Source organism: Bufo gargarizans, chromosome 2, assembly GCF_014858855.1.
Source record: "Bufo gargarizans isolate SCDJY-AF-19 chromosome 2, ASM1485885v1, whole genome shotgun sequence".
Taxonomy (NCBI): Eukaryota; Metazoa; Chordata; class Amphibia; order Anura; family Bufonidae; genus Bufo; species Bufo gargarizans.
The window spans coordinates 49,703,361-49,723,919 of NC_058081.1; the positions used below are offsets into that span (position 1 = coordinate 49,703,361).

The 20,559-nt window shown below is 42.2% G+C and overlaps 2 protein-coding genes across 2 annotated transcripts in view; one reads left to right on the forward strand and one right to left on the reverse strand.

Moving 5' to 3' along the window:
• Nucleotides 1-20,559, reverse strand: part of STAG3 (stromal antigen 3) — a 299,481-nt gene that overhangs the window by 255,248 nt on the left and 23,674 nt on the right. The gene's annotated exons all lie outside the window — the stretch shown is intronic.
• The window catches only part of GPC2 (glypican 2), a 63,182-nt gene continuing 60,129 nt past the window's right edge, over nt 17,507-20,559 (forward strand). The window contains exon 1 of the mRNA XM_044278888.1: nt 17,507-17,595. The gene's annotated coding sequence lies outside the window, so the exon portion shown is untranslated. The remainder of the gene's footprint in view (nt 17,596-20,559) is intronic.

Genomic DNA, 20,559 nt, shown 5'->3' on the forward strand with positions numbered 1-20,559 from the left:
TGGGCCCCATTCACTTTAATGGCAGGCAAACCTGAAAAACCTTCAGCTCATATATGCAGCCACCAAATACTTAGTAGAAGTGCACAAATAGTCCCACAACATGGACAGTGACATACTAGAGGGGGATCAATGGCAAAAATTCCCACAAAAAATATGTATCTTAATCAGGGGACATTTTTATGTGTTTTAAGGGAAATTCTCTGAAAGGTGTCCTGTTGAAGCCTGGAAAAAATGTATTTCAGGCCACAGGAGTACTTTGTTCTAATGTCGTTTGTCACTATCTATAGCTGAGGTAACGCAATAAAACCACAAACAAATGCTGCACTACCTAAATGCACTATATAGAAAGTATATTATTGGTATATAACACCCCTGCTTCAATCAGTTTTTTTGGGGGGCAACTAGTATATCACACCAGTAGACAGGATATGTTCCAATAGCGTTTATCACTCTTTGTAGCTGCGGTATCTCAGCAGAACCGCACACAACTGCTGCACAATACAAATGCACTATAATAAACTTTCTATGTTAGAAAGTATATTATAAGTATATTACACCCCTCAGTAAGTCACACCTATCGATAGCACACCTACACCAGTCCTTAGAATGACTTTTGTGGCCCTATTAGCTAGTGTTTGGTGTCCCTAACAGTCTGTCTCTGCTCCACACAGCAACCTCTCCCTACACTGGCAAAAAACTGAATGTAAAATGGCGGTCAGATCAGGTTTGTTTATAAGGTAGGGGGTATGTCCATGTTCTGAATGAAACGTGTCAATTGGCTGTCCTGTACCACCTGATTGATGTGTCATGGGTCAAAGTTTTTCACAATGTAAAAAAATATGGCACCGGCGGACATCGCCATATGTTTGCCCGTTTGGCGAACAGCGAACGAGCAAAGTTCGCCGTGAAACAACCGCAAGGCCATCTCTAATCAGTAGAGCAGACTGTGTGGATCCAGACATTAGGTAGACAGTACTGTGCCCACACGAGGACGGACACTTTACCTTTCTGAGTGACTCAGGCTCTGAGAATGGGGGGAACACCAAGGGCAGACGTCCGACTTCTAGACTCCCAGTCCTCCACCTGCACAAGGCCTGAGCGGATGCCTAGGAGTTCTCCTGTTCTGTGGCTCAGCACACTCAGATAGCGCAGCCCAGAGTGAATGTAGCCTGTGAGCCAACAGCCAGCGAGGACCTTATACACTGTATGAGCTTAAGGACCTATGATGACATCACCATCATGTGATCAGTGTAGGAGGGGACAGAGCTCAGCAGTGGAGAGAAGTGGTGGGGAAGGACCTGTGAAAATGTCATATGACATGAGGGGCAGAGCTGTGAGTGCATGAAAGTATACTTGAAAGCATTGATTCCGTGTGAAAGGCAGGGAGATGCTAGGAATTGTAGTTCTCTCCTCTTATACTTCTTCCATATTATGATATCACAGAAGGCACCGAGTTTGGTGAGTAAATTGATGATGTAGATTTATAATGTAATGTGTCTGACGCTGGTATATAGAGGATGGTTTCTCTGTGTTGTAGTATTGTTCCCCACTGTCCCTTCTTCTGGGAATGTGACGTTATGAAAGTGGCCACCCTAATGTCACGGTCCCTCCTGTGACAGATGTCAGGAGATCAAAGAGACTGGCTACACATGAAGGAATCTAACAGCCTCTTTGATTACTTGCTTCAGTTGTTGTTGTTGCTCTTGACAACACCCCTTGTTTCAGGTGTGGCTTAGTGGTCATCACACCTCCCCTATATAGTTTGACCTCACCCTTCTGACTGTGCGGTTAATAGCTTAATTTGGGTTTTGGAAGAGCTGGTGTGTTGTCCTCTCTGGAGTCCGTGCTCGTCCATCTCTTCAGAAGTCAAGCGTCTTGCTCCTTTGTGTTTTGTTGTCCCTCCCCTTGTCTGTTGCTACTAAGCCTCAGGGAGACGCTGGTTCCTTTAACTAGGAAGGAGCGGGTCGTCTGAAGCCCAGCCTTTATCTATAGGGCTCCTTAGGATCTCCAGGGTCTCAGGTTCCGGTGTATGGGCATTCCTACCTTCGCGGTGTGCCAATACGGATAGGAGACAGTGCAAGGAGTAGGGTCATTTAGGAGGTGACCCTTCCTCTTTTCCCTAGCATTGAGGCCTAGTGGCTTTTCCCTTCCTTCCTGTTGTCGGTGTGGTGTTCTGTCCCATACCTCACACGTGACACCTAAAGGGTACAGATGCTGATTGTGTATGAAGGCTCAGGGGGGAGCACTATTAATACATTTGTGAAAGCGCTTATTACAGCCTTAGAGGACAGGAGGCCCAGGAAGTGGTGATTGTGCTCTTTACTAACCGCTCCCTGGTCTACTTCTGTACCAGCGCTGCCTAGGTCCCGACAGCATACAGCCTCAGGACATAGTGCACGTAGGTGCACACTATGACCAGACACTGTGTGCTACGTCAGGACGTAGTACATTGCTGCACTGCAGGAAAAGCAAGAGTGGTGGCCATGGTGCCAGGTAAAGAAGAGGAGTGATGAGTTGTTTTTTTACCTGGTCTCAGGTCTGCAACTCTGCATTTAGGGGAGGGACGGGTTGGGTGGGGGTTATAGGCAGCCATGGGTCTGTGTGAATTTGGGACATTATCTGTGTCCGGCCTGGGTTTGTATGAATTAGGGGTCTGTATGCATTTGGGGGCTCATCTGGGGTTTGTGTGAATTTTGGAAATGATTTGGTTTGTAATCTGGGGTCTGTATGAATTTGGGGTCTATGAATCTGGGGGCTGATTTGGAGTCTAATCTGGGGTCTATGAATTTGGGGTTTGATCTGGGGAGTGTGTGAAATGGGGGTCTAATCTGGGGTCTGTTTGAAACGGGGGTAAAATATGGGGTTTGTCTGAATTTGCAGGCTGATCTGGGGTTTGATGCATGGTACACATGCAACAAGCCCACGGGTTACAGCGTCTGGGGTATCCCTCGCCTCTTAGAAGGTTTCTACGAAATATGTCCCTTTGATAGAGCAAGTAAACATTATTCCTGCTGTGGTTAAGCAGCAGAAGCTCAAGGCTCCCTTTGTAGATGGTAATGTTGGTACCCAGAGGTAGGATTGCCAGAGTGTTGCAGGGTGGCCTACAGTCTCTGTAGATGTTATGTACACGTGTCACGGTGTTCCTGTCTGGATATCCGTGGATCCCAGACGTGATATGGTCCGAAGCAGTGCAAAAGGGGTAGTTGAACTTGGATGGTGGATGAGTAGAATAAATGAAATCCAGACTTTGTAGTAACGTTGAACAGTTGCTTTTACTGCACCGCAGGTCAAAATCCGTGTGGAAAGAAACTGCATCATGTGCATCAAGAATTTCTAATTCTCATAAAATACAATGTACATGACCTACGGTGTGGATTCTCCTTGAACAAATTAGCAAGGGAAATCCGCACACAATCCTGATCGTGTGCATTAAGGCTACTTTCACACTTGCGTTTTTGGTGCGGATCCGTCTGGTATCTGCACAGACGGATCCGCACCTATAATGCAAACGCTTAGATCCGTTCAGAACGGATCCGTTTGCATTACCATGAACAAAAAAAAATAAAAACTTTTTTTTTTTGGTCATGATAATGCAAACGGATCCGTTTTGACTTACATTGAAAGTCAATGGGGGACGGATCCGTTAGAAAATTGAGCCATATTGTGTCAACTTCAAACGGATCCGTCCCCATTGACTTACATTGTAAGTCTGGACGGATCCGTTTGCCTCAGCACGGCCAGGCTGACACCCGAACGCTGCAAGCAGTGTTCGGGTGTCCGCCTGCTGAGCGGAGCGGAGGAAAAACGGTGCCAGACTGATGCATTCTGAGCGGATCCACATCCACATCCACTCAAAATGCATTAGAGCTGGACGGATCCGTTCGGCCCCAAACGCTAGTGTGAAAGTAGCCTTAGCCTTATAGGCCAGGAAGCACTGACTCTAGCAGCAGTTCACTCCTTATGAATCTCCCCCAGATTCATGAATGCCCTTTTCTTGACAATCCTTTCAAGGCTGTGGTTATCCCTGTTGCTCATGTACCTTTTCTCTCATGTACCTTTTTTTTCTACCACACTTTTTCCTTTCACTTAACTTTCTATTAATATGCTTGGATACAGGAATTATCTTTTGTGGCTTCCCCTCCTTGTGGATGGTGTCAATGACTGTCTTCTGGACAACTGTCAAGTCAGCAGTCTTCCCCATGAGGCCTCTTTCACACTGGCGTGTGTGGCCCGCAAAATGCAGTCCGTGGGGCAGCCGCAGCGGATCGGAAGTACGGGACGAAACCCCACGGAAGCACTCCATAGTGCTTCCGTAGGGTTCCGTTCCGTGGTTCCGTACCGCACCATTCCGCATCTACGGATTTGCGGACCCATTCAAGTTAATGGGTCCGCATCCGTGATGCGGAATGCCCACGGAACGGCACCCGTGTATTGCGGGCCGCAGTTTGCAGGCCGCAATACGGCAACGGGCCGCACACGCCAGTGTGAAAGAGGCCTGATTGTGTAGCCTACAGAACCAGACTGAGGGACCATTTAAAACAGAGATCTCCAACCACCAGCCGCAGACCAGTATCGGGCCTTACACAGGCATCTGGTCTTGCCTCTTACTGAAGCCTATGAAATCAAGCCCCCTGGCTGGGTCTCATAGGCACTCTGTCAGTGTAAAAGCTGTATACACCAATACACAATGTATTGGAATGCATTTTAGAGGGGATCAAACCCCCCCAAAAAAGTTGATGTCCCACAGTGGGACAAAAATAAAAAGTAAAAATAATATAAAAGTTTCAAGAAAAAATAAAAAAAGACCCTTTCCCTAAGGCCTCATGCACACGACCGTTGTGTGCATCCGTGGCCGTTGTGCCGTTTTCCGTTTTTTTTCACGGACCCATTGACTTTCAATGGGTCCGTGGAAAAATCGGAAAATGCACCGTTTGGCAGCCGCATCCGTGATCCGTGTTTCCTGGCCGTGAAAAAATAAGACCTGTCCTATTTTTTTCACGGCCAACGGTTCACGGACCCATTCAAGTCAATGGGTCCGTGAAAAATCACGGATGCACACAAGATTGTCATCCGTGTCCGTGATACGTGTCCGTGATCCGTGTCCGTTTTTTCCTATCATTTCAATGGCAAACTTGACTTAGATTTTTTTTTCATTTTTCATGTCCGTGGATCCTCCAAAAAACAAGGAAGACCCACGGACGAAAAAACGGTCACGGATCACGGACCTACGGACGCCGTTTTTGCGGACCTTAAAAAAAAACTGTCGTGTGCATGAGGCCTTAATAAAATATATAAAACATATTGTAAAAAAAAAAAAAAGAAAAAAAATACATTAGGCATCGCCGCATCCGTAACAACCAGCTCTATAAAAATCTCTGATAATATACCCCCTCAGGTGAATACAATAAAAAATAAAGTAAAAACTGCTAAAACAACAAATTTTTGGTCACCTTGCCCCAAAAAGTGTAATATTGAACGATGAAAAACTGTATAAAAAAAAAAAAAGGTTCACGCTTCAGTTATTTGGTGAGTTATTTCCATCAGTTAGGGCTCATGCACACGACCATATGCATTTTGCGGTCCACAAAAATAAATCCACAAAAAATATAGATGACGTCCATGTATATTCAGTATTTTACAGAATGGAACACATGGCCCCTAATAGAACAGTCCTATCCTTCTCCGTAATTCAGACAATAATAGGAAATGTTCTATTCTTTTGTAGGACGGACATACGGAAAATGAATACACGCAGAGTAACTTTGTGTTATTTTTCTGACCCATTGAAATGAATGGTTCCACATACGGACCGCAAAAAAACAGAAAAGACATGAAAAAAAAATATGTTCATGAGCCCTTACATATGATCTGTCCTGTCAGTTGAATACCATAAAAAAAATAAAAACTGTGACAGAACAGCCATTTTCTGGTTACCTTGCCTCACAAAAAGCATAATATACCCTAAAATAGTATAACTCCTATAACGCTAAAAAAAAGCTACCACGCAAGGAAATATTATAAACTTTAATACTTTATTAGAAATCCACATAAAACAGCACAATTAATTATAAAATACATAAAGCAGCAGACATGAGAAAACTGGAATGTGACAATACAAATAAGCTCCAGACATCAAAGGACTAGTATAACAAATAGCAGCATAATCACATAAGGCTCACTGTGGCAAACATGTGTCCATATAATGCAGATCACCGCTCAACACTAAAGCGTGAGGGGCGGTGATGTACCTATGCATAGCTAAAGTGTAATGCTGCTAATAACAATCACAAAAAATCAAGATTACTGACCCAGCCTGGAGCGTACCGCCCAGCAAACAATGACGCCTTCCGCTCCTGCACTAAGAAGAAGTCCAGGCCGGTATCACACGGTCCGTGTTCCACGGGCGTATGCATGAGGCTTTAAAACCAGAGAATTTTTTTTTTTTTAATTGCGAATGTTTCCAAATTTTCTGTAAATTTTGGATTTTATTACTAATAAAGGTGAAATCTATTGACTCAAATTTAATAGTAAGGCCTCATGCACTCGACCGTTGTGTGCATCCGTGGCCGTTGTGCCGTTTTCCATTTTTTTTCGCGGACCCATTGACTTTCAATGGGTCCGTGGAAAAATCGGAAAATGCACCATTTTGCAGCCGAGACCGTGATCTGTGTATCCTGTCCGTCAAAAAAATAGGACCTCTTTTGCATTAATAACATTGGTGGCAGTGTGCGGCCTCCCCCGGACCCCCTCCCTCCCTGGCAGCCCCTGATCTCTTACAGGGGGCTATGATACGCACAATTAACCCCTTCAGGTGCGGCACCTGAGGGGTTAATTGTGATGATCACGGCCCCCTGTAAGAGATCAGGGGCTGCCAGGCAGCAGGGGGCAGTCATATACACAGTTTGTAGTATATTCTAACTAGAAGCGTCCCCATCACCATGGGAACGCCTCTGTGTTAGAATATACTGTCGGATATGAGTTTTCACGATGTAACTCATATCCGACAGTATATTCTAACATAGAGGCGTTCCCATGGTGATGGGGACGCTTCAAGTTAAAATATACCATCGGATTGGAGAAAACTCCGATCCCATGGTATAAAAGGAACTCCTGACTTTACATTAAAAGTCAATGGGGGACGGATCCGTTTGCAATTGCACCATATTGTGTCAACGTCAAACGGATCCGTCCCCATTGACTTGCATTGTAATTCAGGACGGATCCGTTTGGCTCTGCACGGCCAGGCGGACACCAAAACGACTTTTTTTTCATGTCCGTGGATCCTCCAAAAATCAAGGAAGACCCAGGGATGAAAAAACGGTCACGGATCACGGACCTACGGACCCCATTTTTGCAGACCGTAAAAAAAAACGGTCGTGTGCATGAGGCCTTACATGAAGTACAATGTGTCAGAAGAAAACAATCTCAGAATGGCTTGAACAAGTAAAAGCGTTCCAAAGTTATTACCACATAAAATCACACGTCAGATTTGCAAAAATCGGCCTGGTATTTTAGGTGAAAAGTGTCTCAGTACTCAAGGGGTTACAGGAACAGGAAACCTTTGCAGGTGTTTAGTGTTGATTAGGGGCTCATGCATACCAACGTATTTTTCTTTTGGCTACGTGCACACAAATTTTGTTTGTTTCCGTGTCTGTTTTGTTTGCGGATAGGATGCGGACCCATTCTTTTCAATAGGTCCGCAAAAAATGCGGACAGCACGCCGTGTGCTGTCCACATCAGTATGTCCGTTCAGTAGCCCCGCCAAAAAAATAGAACACGTCCTATTCTTTTAGGCATTGTTACAATGGATCCGCCAAAAAAACGGATGGCATATGGATGCAGACGTGTGCATGTAGTCTTTCTGTGTCTGTTCCGGGTTTTTTTTGCGGACCGTATGCGGAACCATTCATTTCAATGGTTCCGCCAAAAAAAGATGATTACTCTGTGTATTCCGTTTCTAAAAAAGTCCGCATTACAGACAAGGATAGGACTGTTCTATTAGGGGCCGGCTGTTCCGTTCCGCAAAATACGGAATGCACACGGACGTCATCCGTAGAAAAAAGACGACACTATAGAAAAAAGACGACTGAGGGGAGATCTAATAAATATATCAGGGGTCAGTACAGAGATCTCTCCAATCATCTATTTATCCACAGGACTGTGACGAGGGGACATCCTCTGCGTCTGGAGGAAAGAAGGTTTGTACACAGACATAGAAGAGGATTCTTTACGGTAAGAGCAGTGAGACTATGGAACTCTCTACCTGAGGAGGTGGTGATGGTGAGTACAATAAAGGAATTCAAGAGGGGCCTGGATGTATTTCTGGAGCGTAATAATATTACAGGCTATAGCTACTAGAGAGGGGTCCGTGATCCAAGGAGTTATTCTGATTGCCTGATTGGAGTCGGGAAGGAATTTTTCCCCCTTTAAGTGAGGAAAATTGGCTTCTCCCTCACAGGGTTTTTTGCCTTCCTCTGGATCAACTTGCAGGATAACAGGCCGAACTATGTTATTTGTGGATCTGTTTTTTGCGGACTGCGAAATACATACAGTCTTGTGCATTAGCCATAACTGTTTAGGGGGGTTTCACACTACCGTTCTATTTTCCGTCATCCAGTTGATCGCACAGCCGGCATCCTCTTCTTTCTTCTTTTTTCATGACCTGCAAAAGGACCTTTGGTGGTGTCAGTGCAGGTCCTGCTGAATGAAGATAGAAGATTTCTAAGGGAAAATATTAAAATCTACAGAATCCCAAACCCGAACTTCAGTGAAGAAGTTCGAGTTGGGGTCTGGGTACCACATTCAGTTTTTTTCTCACGCGCGTGCAAAATGCATTGCACTCGTGCAGAAAAAACTGAAGAACGCAACGCAATCGCATACATGTAGTTTTTACTCCAGCCGCACGGACTGCCACAGTTGCACCTAAGGCTTCTTTCACACTAGCAGCAGGACAGATCCGACAGGCTGTTCACCCTATCGGATCCGTCCTGCCGCTATTTCGCCGTGCCACCAGACTGCCGCTCCGTCCCCATTGACTATAATGGGGACGGGGCGGAGCTCCGGCGCAGCACGGCGAAAGGCCGCCGGAGTAAAAGTACCGCATGTCCGACTTTTTTGTCTGGCGACCTCTCGCTGTGCACTGTCGTGCTGCATCGGAGCTCCGCCCCTGTCCACATTATAGTCAATGGGGATGGAGCGGCGGCACGGCGATATATCCGACAGGGTGAACAGCCTGTCGGATCCGTCCTGCCGCTAGTGTGAAAATACCCTAATTTATGACGAGGATCGCACACTTTGTTGGCTGGATTCATTTTTCCATCACATTATACACTGCTCATTTCTATGGTTACGACCACCCTTCAATCCAGCAGCGGTGGTCGTGCTTGCACACTGTAGGAAAAAGCACTAGCCTATGTGCGCTCCCACAGTCCTGGCCATCAGAGAGGCCGGCGGTTTTCCTGGAAACGAGCAGTGTATAATGTAATGGAAAAATGAATCCAGCCAGCAAAGGAAGCAGTATTGACAATCACAATACATTAGTAAGTGTCTTGTATTAACTTTCTCTACATGATAAATGCCACTGGCTGAAGAGAGACAACCCCTTTAACTTTTCGATGATATTCTAATTTACTGAGAAGCACCTGTACATCTGTATAAACGCAGTCTGTATCTCATTGCCGCCTCCAGGAAGGACGACCGACGGGACAGCATACCCCACAGCACTTTTTTGATGTTCACTAGGGATGAGCCAATCGACTTAGGATGAAACCTCCGAAGTTGATTCGCATAATACTTCGTACAGTATTAGGGCTCATGCCCACGAACGTAAAGGCTCCGTGCCCGTGCTGCGGACTGCAAATTGCAGTCCGCAAGGCAGGGGCACAGACCGCGGAGCAGCCGCATGCGAATCGCGGACCCATTCACTTGAAAGGGGTCCGCGATCCACATTCAACGGTCTGCACAGCAAAAAAGTAGTGCATGCGCTACTTTTTTGCTGTGCGGAGGCACGGCCAGAAACACCACAGAAGCACTCAGTAGTGCTTCCGTGGGGTTCCGATCCGTGCCTCCGTTCCGCATCATTGAAGTGAATGGGTCCATGATACGGGATGCACGCGGCCGGTGCCCGTGTATTGCAGACCCGCCGTATGCGGGCCGCAATACAACCACGGGCAGCACACGGTCGTGTGAATGAGCCCTTAGAATGTATTGGCTCCTATGAGCCGAAGTTATTACTTTGCAAAGTTTCGCGAGACTTTGCATAATAACTTCAAAAATCAATTTCTACTGTAAAAAAACATTTCCCGAACTTGGTTTCGGTTCCAAGGTCCCACTTCAAACCGAACCTGAGTTCGGGAAATGTTTTTTTTACAGTAGAAATAGATTTTTTTATCTATTATGTGAAGTCTTGCGAGACTCCGCAAAGTAATAACTTTGGCTCATAGGAGCCAATACATTCTAATACTGTACGGAGCACTCGCCTTAGGCCTAGTTCATACAGTCAGACCTCGTCCACATTTCCATTTTTCACTGACGTGTGCTGTCCGAATTTTCCGAATGATTTAGTCTGTTTACATTTTTTTTTTTTTACTGACCGTGCACTACTTTGATCCATGATGCTGACCAAGCACGCCCATAGAAGTCTATGGGTCTGTGAAAATCACTGACACACATCTGTGTTGTGTCTATGTTGCGTCCGTTTTTCACTGTAGACAGATAGGAGATTCTTTGGAAATTAATTTACAGCTGAGCAACGTCAGCGAATTACGGATGACACACGGATGGTAAAAACGGACACAAGGGACCCATCACGGATCCTTCACAGATATCTTCACAGATGAAACACGTACGCTTTTTTTCACTAAGGGCCTATTCACACGGCCTTATGAACGGGTCCACACCCGGAATCCGTGTTTTGCGGATCTGCAAAACACTACGGTTGTCTGAATGAGCCCTAACACAGAAATGTGGATGAGGTCTTACGCTGGGTTCACACCTGAGCGTTTTACAGCGCGTTCAAACGCGCTGTAAAACGCTCAACACATGAAAACCAATGCTTCCCTATGGCCCTGGTTCACACTTGAGCGTTTTACAGCGCGTTTGAACGCGCTGAAAAACGCCCTACGCTCAAAAAAGTTCTTGAGCTTCTTTGGGGCGTTTTGTCTCGCGTTCCCGTACATAGACTTTCGGGAACGCGCGACAATGGGCGTTCGCTTGTCTCTGTATGCGCGATTGTAAACGCCGGTACAATCGCGCATACAGATCGCTCCTTTCAGAACGCTCAGGTGTGAACCCAGGGTCAGTGTTTGGTCAGTGATTTCCATCAGTGACTGTGATCCAAAACCAGGAGTGGAGCCTCCACAGACATCAGGTATAAGGCCTCTTTCACACGGGCGTCATATTTTTGGCCCGGATAAGTGGCGGGTGCGTTGCGGGAACACGCGTGATTTTTCCGCGCGAGTGCAAAACATTGTCATGCGTTTTGCACTCACGTGAGAAAAATCGCGCATTTTGGTACCCAAACCTGAACTTCTTCACAGAAGTTCAGGCTTGGGATCGTTATTCTGTAGATCGGATTATTTTCCCTTATAACATGGTTATAAGGGAAAATAATAGCATTCTGGATACAGAATGCTTAGTAGATGATCAATTGAGGGTTAAAAAAATAAATAAAAAATTAACTCACCTTCTCCTCTTGATCGCGTAGTTCCCGGTCTCTTCTTTAACCCCTTAAGGACACATGACGTACCGGTACGGCATGTTTCCCGAGTCCTTAAGGACACATGACGTACCGGTACGTCATGGCTTTAAATAGCGATGCCGGCGCCGCGGGGGTTAATCGGAACGGGATGCCGGCTGAAATCATTCAGCCGGCATCCTGTAACAATGCAGGGGAGGGTCATTTGACCCCCCCGCATCGACGATCGCAGAAAACCGCAGGTCAATTCAGACCTGCGGTTTGCTGCGCTTTTTGCAGTTTCTGATCCCCGCGGTCCCTGACCGCGGGGATCAGAAACTTTAGAGTGCCTAAAATCAATATAGTACACCCCCCCCTGCACCCCTGCATGATTTGATGGCGGCGGGTGGTGCAGGGGGGGTGTCGCAGGCGGTGGGGGCGTTGCGGGAGGCGGGCGGTGCGGCAGGCGGGATCGCGATCCCCCGCCCGCCTCCTATTGCGTAATCGTTGGTGTACAGTGGGTATACCAGGGTGCCAGCACATTGCTGGCACCCTGGTATAAACGGCTGACATCGTTGATGCGATGTCAGCCGTTTAACCCTTTCTATACAGCGGTCCGTACGGACCGCTGTATGGAAAAGGTTAACAGTAAGAGGGAGCTCCCTCCCTCTCCGATCGGGGGGCTGCTGTGCCTTTGCAGCCCCCCGATGGAGAGGGAGAGAGCCCCCAGAGAGCCCCCCGAAGCCCCGTCCTCACCCTTCCCCGTCTGCGAAGTTCTGACCATAACTGAGCAGACGGGGAAGGTTCCCATGGCAACAGGACGCCTGCTCAGGCGTCCTGCTGTCCATGGTGCTGAACAGATCTGTGCTGAAAGCATAGATCTGTTCAGTGTAAGTAAAATACAGTACAGAAACCTATATAGGTTCTGTACTGTATTTTACAGACATCAGACCCACTGGATCTTCAAGAACCAAGTGGGTCTGGGTCAAAAAATAAAAAGAATAAGTGAAAAAAGTTAAGATAAAAAAAAAAACATTTATCACTGAATAAAAATTAAAAAAATAAAATAAACTACACATATTAGGTATCGCTGCGTCCGTAACGACCTGATCTATAAAACGGCCATGTTACTTTCCCCGCACAGTGAACGCCATAAAAATAAAAAAATAAAAACTATGAGAAAATTGAAATTTTGCCCACCTTACTTCCCAAAAAAGGTAATAAAAGTGATCAAAAAAGTCGCATGTACGCCAAAATAGTACCAATCAAACCGTCATCTCATCCCGCAAAAAATGAGACCCTACTCAAGATAATCGCCCAAAAACTGAAAAAACTATGGCTCTTAGACTATGGAAACACTAAAACATCATTTTTTTTGTTTCAAAAATAAAATCATTGTGTAAAACCTACATAAATAAAAATAAAGTATACATATTAGGTATTGCCGCGTCCGTATCGACCGGCTCTATATAAATATCACATGACCTAACCCCTCAGATGACCACCGTAAAAAAAAAAAAAAAAACGGTGTAAAAAATGGTATTTTTTGCCATCTTACGTCACAAAAAGTGTAATAGCAAGCGATCAAAAAGTCATATGCACCCCAAAATAGTGCCAATCAAACTGTCATCTCATCCCGCAAAAAATTAGACCCTACTCAAGATAATCGCCCAAAAACTGAAAAAACTATGGCTCTTAGACTATGGAGACACTAAACAATTTTTTGGTTTTAAAAATGAAGTTATTGTATAAAACTTACATAAATAAAAAAAAATTGTATACATATTAGGTATCGCTGCGTCCGTGACAACCTGCTCTATAAAATTACCACATGATCTAACCTGTCAGATGAATGTTGTAAATAACAAAAAAAAAACGTGCCAAAAAAGCTATTTCTTGTTACCTTGCCGCACAAAAAGTGTAATATAGAGCAACCAAAAATCATATCTACCCTGAACTAGTACCAACAATACTGCCACCCTATTCCGTACTTTCTAAAATGGGGTCACTTTTTTGGAGTTTCTACTCTAGGGGTGCATCAGGGGGGCTTCAAATGGGACATGGTGTCAAAAAACCAGTCCAGCAAAATCTGCCTTCCAAAAACCGTATGGCATTCCTTTCCTTCTGCGCCCTGCCGTGTGCCCGTACAGTGGTTTACGACCACATATGGGGTGTTTCTGTAAACTACAGAATCAGGGCCATAAATAATGAGTTTTGTTTGGCTGTTAACCCTTGCTTTGTAACTGGAAAAAAAATATTAAAATGGAAAATCTGCCAAAAAAGTGAAATTTTGAAATTGTATCTCTATTTTCCATTAAATCTTGTGCAACACCTAAAGGGTTAACAAAGTTTGTAAAATCAGTTTTGAATACCTTGAGGGGTGTAGTTTCTTAGATGGGGTCACTTTTATGGAGTTTCTACTCTAGGGGTGCATCAGGGGGGCTTCAAATGGGACATGGTGTCAAAAAAACTGTCCAGCAAAATCTGGCTTCCAAAAACCATACGGCGCACCTTTCACTCTACGCCCCGCTGTGTGGCCGTACAGTAGTTTACGGCCACATATTGGGTGTTTCTGTAAATGGCAGAGTCAGGGCAATAAAGATACAGTCTTGTTTGGCTGTTAACCCTTGCTTTGTTAGTGGAAAAAATGGGTTAAAATGGAAAATTAGGCAAAAAAATGAAATTCTCAAATTTCATCCCCATTTGCCAATAACTCTTGTGCAACACCTAAAGGGTTAACGAAGTTTGTAAAATCAGTTTTGAATACCTTGAGGGGTGTAGTTTCTTAGATGGGGTCACTTTTATGGAGTTTCTACTCTAGGGGTGCATCAGGGGGCTTCAAATGGGACATGGTGTCAAAAAAACTGTCCAGCAAAATCTGGCTTCCAAAAACCATACGGCGCACCTTTCACTCTACGCCCCGCTGTGTGGCCGTACAGTAGTTTACGGCCACATATGGAGTGTTTCTGTAAACGGCAGAGTCAGGGCAATAAAGATACAGTCTTGTTTGGCTGTTAACCCTTGCTTTGTTAGTGGAAAAAATGGGTTAAAATGGAAAATTAGGCAAAAAAATGAAATTCTCAAATTTCATCCCCATTTGCCAATAACTCTTGTGCAACACCTAAAGGGTTAACGGAGTTTGTAAAATCAGTTTTGAATACCTTGAGGGGTGTAGTTTATAGAATGGGGTCATTTTTGGGCGGTTTCTATTATGTAAGCCTCGCAAAGTGACTTCAGAGCTGTAGTGGTCCCTAAAAATTGGGTTTTTGTAAATTTCTGAAAAATGTCAAGATTTGCTTCTAAACTTCTAAGCCTTGTAACATCCCCAAAAAATAAAATATCATTCCCAAAATAATTCAAACATGAAGTAGACATATGGGGAATGTTAAGTCATCACAATTTTTGGGGGTATTACTATGTATTACAGAAGTAGAGAAACTGAAACTTTGAAATTTGCTTATTTTTCAAAATTTTTGGTAAATTAGGTATTTTATTATGCAAAAAAATTAATTTTTTTGACTTTATTTTACCAGTGTCATGAAGTACAATATGTGACGAAAAAACAATCTCAGAATGGCCTGTATAAGTAAAAGCGTTTTAAAGTTATCAGCACTTAAAGTGACACTGGTCAGATTTGCAAAAAATGGCCTGGTCCTTAAGGTGAAAATGAGCCTGGTCCTTAAGGGGTTAATGATAAACTACCGGCTAGGACCTGTGGTGACATCAGATCACATGCTCCAATCACATGGTCCATCACCATGGTGATGGACCATGTGAGTGGAGCATGTGATCTGACATCACTACAGGTCCTTTAGCCCACAGCTCATAAAGAAGAGACCGGGAACTACGCGATCAAGAGGAGAAGGTGAGTTAATTTTTATTTTTTTTTTAACCCTCAATTGATCACCTACTAAGCATTCTGTATTCAGAATGCTATTATTTTCCCTTATAACCATGTTATAAGGGAAAATAATACAGTGAATAGACTGTCTCCTAGCAACCATGCGTGAAAATCGCACCGCATCCGCACTTGCTTGCGGATGCTTGCGATTTTCACGCAACCCCATTCATTTCTATGGGGCCTGCGTTACGTGAAAAACGCAGAATATAGAACATGCTGAGATTTTCACACAACGCACAAGTGATGTGTGAAAATCACCGCTCATGTGAACAGCCCCATAGAAATGAATGGGTCCGGATTCAGTGCGGGTGCAATGCGTTCAACTCATGCATCGCACCCATGCGGAATACTCGCCCATGTGAAAGGGGCCTAAGGCCTCACGCACGCGACCGTTGTTCTGGTCCGCATCCGAGCTGGTTCGGACCTATTCACTTCAATGGGGCCGCAAAAGATGCGGACAGCACTCTGTGTGCTGTCCGTGTCCGTTGCTCCGTTCCATGACCACGCAAAAAAAATATAACATGTCCTATTCTTGTCCGTTTTGCAATCCTCGGCCTATCTGGACCCAATCATTACAGATTGGAGCCAATAGTTTTTTTTTTCAGCTATGCTGCAAAGATGTTTTTACATTTTATCATGAAGAAAATTCAAATAAGTAAATGAAATCAACATTTTCAAGATCTTTGCTTATTGTCAGTGAATGGAAACATTCCTGCTCACACAGCTGTAGTTGGTCACTGCTGTATCCAGTCCAGTGAGCTGTACCCCGGCAGCCCTTACCTACACTGATACATTATAACCCTGTGCCACCATGAGTAGTATGAGGTCAGAAAGGATTTCTGAATGTTCCTATTCACTGACAACCATCAGAGATCTTGAAAATTGTCCGCCTTTTTGCGGCCCCATTGAGATGAATGGATCCACATCCCATGCGCAAAAAAATGCCCTTATACAATGACTACATTAAACAGAAAATCCCCTCTTCGGTGAAGGCTCCACTGTAATGTGTGATAAGACCAACACCCGCAGTGAAGCCCCCCCAGGGTGACACCTGCCACCACTGCTAATGTCACTAAATGGCAATTCACTCTTTACCCCCCACAGAGGGACAGATGGGCCACAGAGGAAGAGGATGGAGGAGGTGACGACCTCTGTGCATTCATCTAACGCTACGCAGTCACCTCAGTCATCTACAGCCAAGGACTCCTGCACACGTACGTATTTTCATTCCGTTTCCGTTCTTTTTGCGGACGGTATAAGGAACCATTCATTTCAATGGGTCTGTAAAAAGAAAGGAAGGTTCTCCGTGTGCATTCTGTTTCCGTATTTCCATATTTCTGTTCCGCAAAAAAATAGAACATGTATTATTATTATTCTCCGCATTAGGGGCCAGCTGTTCTGTTCCGCAAAATACGGAATGCACACGGATGTCATCCGTATTTTTTGCAGATCCGTTTTATGCGTACAGCAAAATGTATACCGTCGTGTGCAAGAAGCCTTATATCTATCTGTCTATGTATCAATCTGTCTGTCTCATATAATATAATAATAATAATTTATATAGCGCCACCATATTCCGCAGCACTTTACAAATTCATAGGGTTCATGTACAAAACAAAGGCAACTGGCTAATATGCAACTGACACACTAGGAGTCAGGGCCCTGCTCGCAAGAGCTTACAATCTACGAGGAATTGGGGGGGACACATGAGGAAGTTGATTGTGATAATATCTATCCACAGGTATCTATCTATCTGTCTATCGGTCAGCCTCTGTCTTTTCCTTTCTATCTTTCCTCTCAGGTCCTGGAGTCTTCTTGCTGTCTGGATGAATAATATCTGCATATATCAGCTGGTGAACGGTGGGTGTGCTGTCAGCCTCCCCCTGCACACGCCCTGTCTGTTCTATCCATAGACTCAGTCAGCAGCAGCCGGCGGCTCTAGGACCGCGGGGCAGCACACATCTCCTTTGTCTTCCAGCTGATCCAGTGCCGGGGTCTCATCACAGCTGCTCTGTATATTGTACGTACCTTATATTATACTATATCTATATATATCACATCACTGCTCTGTATATTGTACGTACCTTATATTATACTATATCTATATATATCACATCACTGCTCTGTATATTGTACGTACCTTATATTATACTATATCTATATATATCACATCACTGCTCTGTATATTGTACGTACCTTATATTATACTATATCTATATATATCACATCGCTGCTCTGTATATTGTACATATATTACACCATATATATATATATCACATCACTGCTCTGTATATTGTACGTACCTTATACTATGTATATATATCACATCACTGCTCTGTATATTGTACGTACCTTATATTATACTATATCTATATATATCACATCACTGCTCTGTATATTGTACGTACCTTATATTATACTATATATATATATATCACATCACTGCTCTGTATATTGTACGTACCTTATATTATACTATATCTATATATATCACATCACTGCTCTGTATATTGTACGTACCTTATATTATACTATATCTATATATATCACATCGCTGCTCTGTATATTGTACATATATTACACTATATATATATATATCACATCACTGCTCTGTATATTGTACGTACCTTATACTATGTATATATATCACATCACTGCTCTGTATATTGTACGTACCTTATATTATACTATATCTATATATATCACATCACTGCTCTGTATATTGTACGTACCTTATATTATACTATATATATATATATATCACATCACTGCTCTGTATATTGTACGTACCTTATATTATACTATATCTATATATATATCACATCGCTGCTCTGTATATTGTACGTACCTTATATTATACTATATCTATATATATATCGCATCGCTGCTCTGTATATTGTACGTACCTTATATTATACTATATCTATATATATCACATCACTGCTCTGTATATTGTACGTACCTTATATTATACTATATCTATATATATCACATCACTGCTCTGTATATTGTACATATATTACACTATATATATATCACATCACTGCTCTGTATATTGTACATATATTACACTATATATATATATCACATCACTGCTCTGTATATTGTACGTACCTTATATTATACTATATCTATATATATCACATCACTGCTCTGTATATTGTACGTACCTTATATTATACTATATCCATCACATCACTGCTCTGTATATTGTACATACCTTATATTATACTATATCTATATATATCACATCACTGCTCTGTATATTGTACATACCTTATATTATATATATATATCACATCGCTGCTCTGTATATTGTACGTACCTTATATTATATATATATCACATCGCTGCTCTGTATATTGTACGTACCTTATATTATACTATATCTACGGTATATATATCACATCACTGCTCTGTATATTGTACGTACCTTATATGATACTATATATATATATATATATCATCACTGCTCTGTATATTGTACGTACCTTATATTATACTATATCTATATATATATCACATCACTGCTCTGTATATTGTACGTACCTTATATTATACTATATCTATATATCACATCACTGCTCTGTATATTGTACGTACCTTATATTATATATATATCACATCACTGCTCTGTATATTGTACGTACCTTATATTATACTATATCTATATATATATCACATCACTGCTCTGTATATTGTACGTACCTTATATTATACTATATCTATCACATCACTGCTCTGTATATTGTACGTACCTTATATTATACTATATCTACGGTATATATATCAGATCACTGCTCTGTATATTGTACGTACCTTATATTATACTATATATATATATATATATCACATCGCTGCTCTGTATATTGTACATACCTTATATTATACTATATATATATCACATCACTGCTCTGTATATTGTACATACCTTATATTATACTATATATATCACATTGCTGCTCTGTATATTATACGTACCTTATATTATACTATATCTATATATATATCACATCGCTGCTCTGTATATTGTACGTACCTTATATTATACTATATATATCACATTGCTGCTCTGTATATTGTACGTACCTTATATTATATATATATCACATCACTGCTCTGTATATTGTACGTACCTTATATTATACTATATCTATATATATATATATATATATATATCACATCACTGCTCTGTATATTGTACGTACCTTATATTATACTATATATATCACATTGCTGCTCTGTATATTATACGTACCCTATATTATACTATATCTATATATATATATATCACATCACTGCTCTGTATATTGTACGTACCTTATATTATATATATATCACATCACTGCTCTGTATATTGTACGTACCTTATATTATACTATATCTATATATATATCACATCACTGCTCTGTATATTGTACGTACCTTATATTATACTATATCTATCACATCACTGCTCTGTATATTGTACGTACCTTATATTATACTATATCTACGGTATATATATCAGATCACTGCTCTGTATATTGTACGTACCTTATATTATACTATATATATATATATATATATATCACATCGCTGCTCTGTATATTGTACATACCTTATATTATACTATATATATCACATTGCTGCTCTGTATATTATACGTACCTTATATTATACTATATCTATATATATATCACATCGCTGCTCTGTATATTGTACGTACCTTATATTATACTATATATATCACATTGCTGCTCTGTATATTGTACGTACCTTATATTATATATATCACATCACTGCTCTGTATATTGTACGTACCTTATATTATACTATATCTATATATATATATATATATATATATATCACATCACTGCTCTGTATATTGTACGTACCTTATATTATACTATATATATCACATTGCTGCTCTGTATATTATACGTACCCTATATTATACTATATCTATATATATATATATATATCACATCGCTGCTCTGTATAT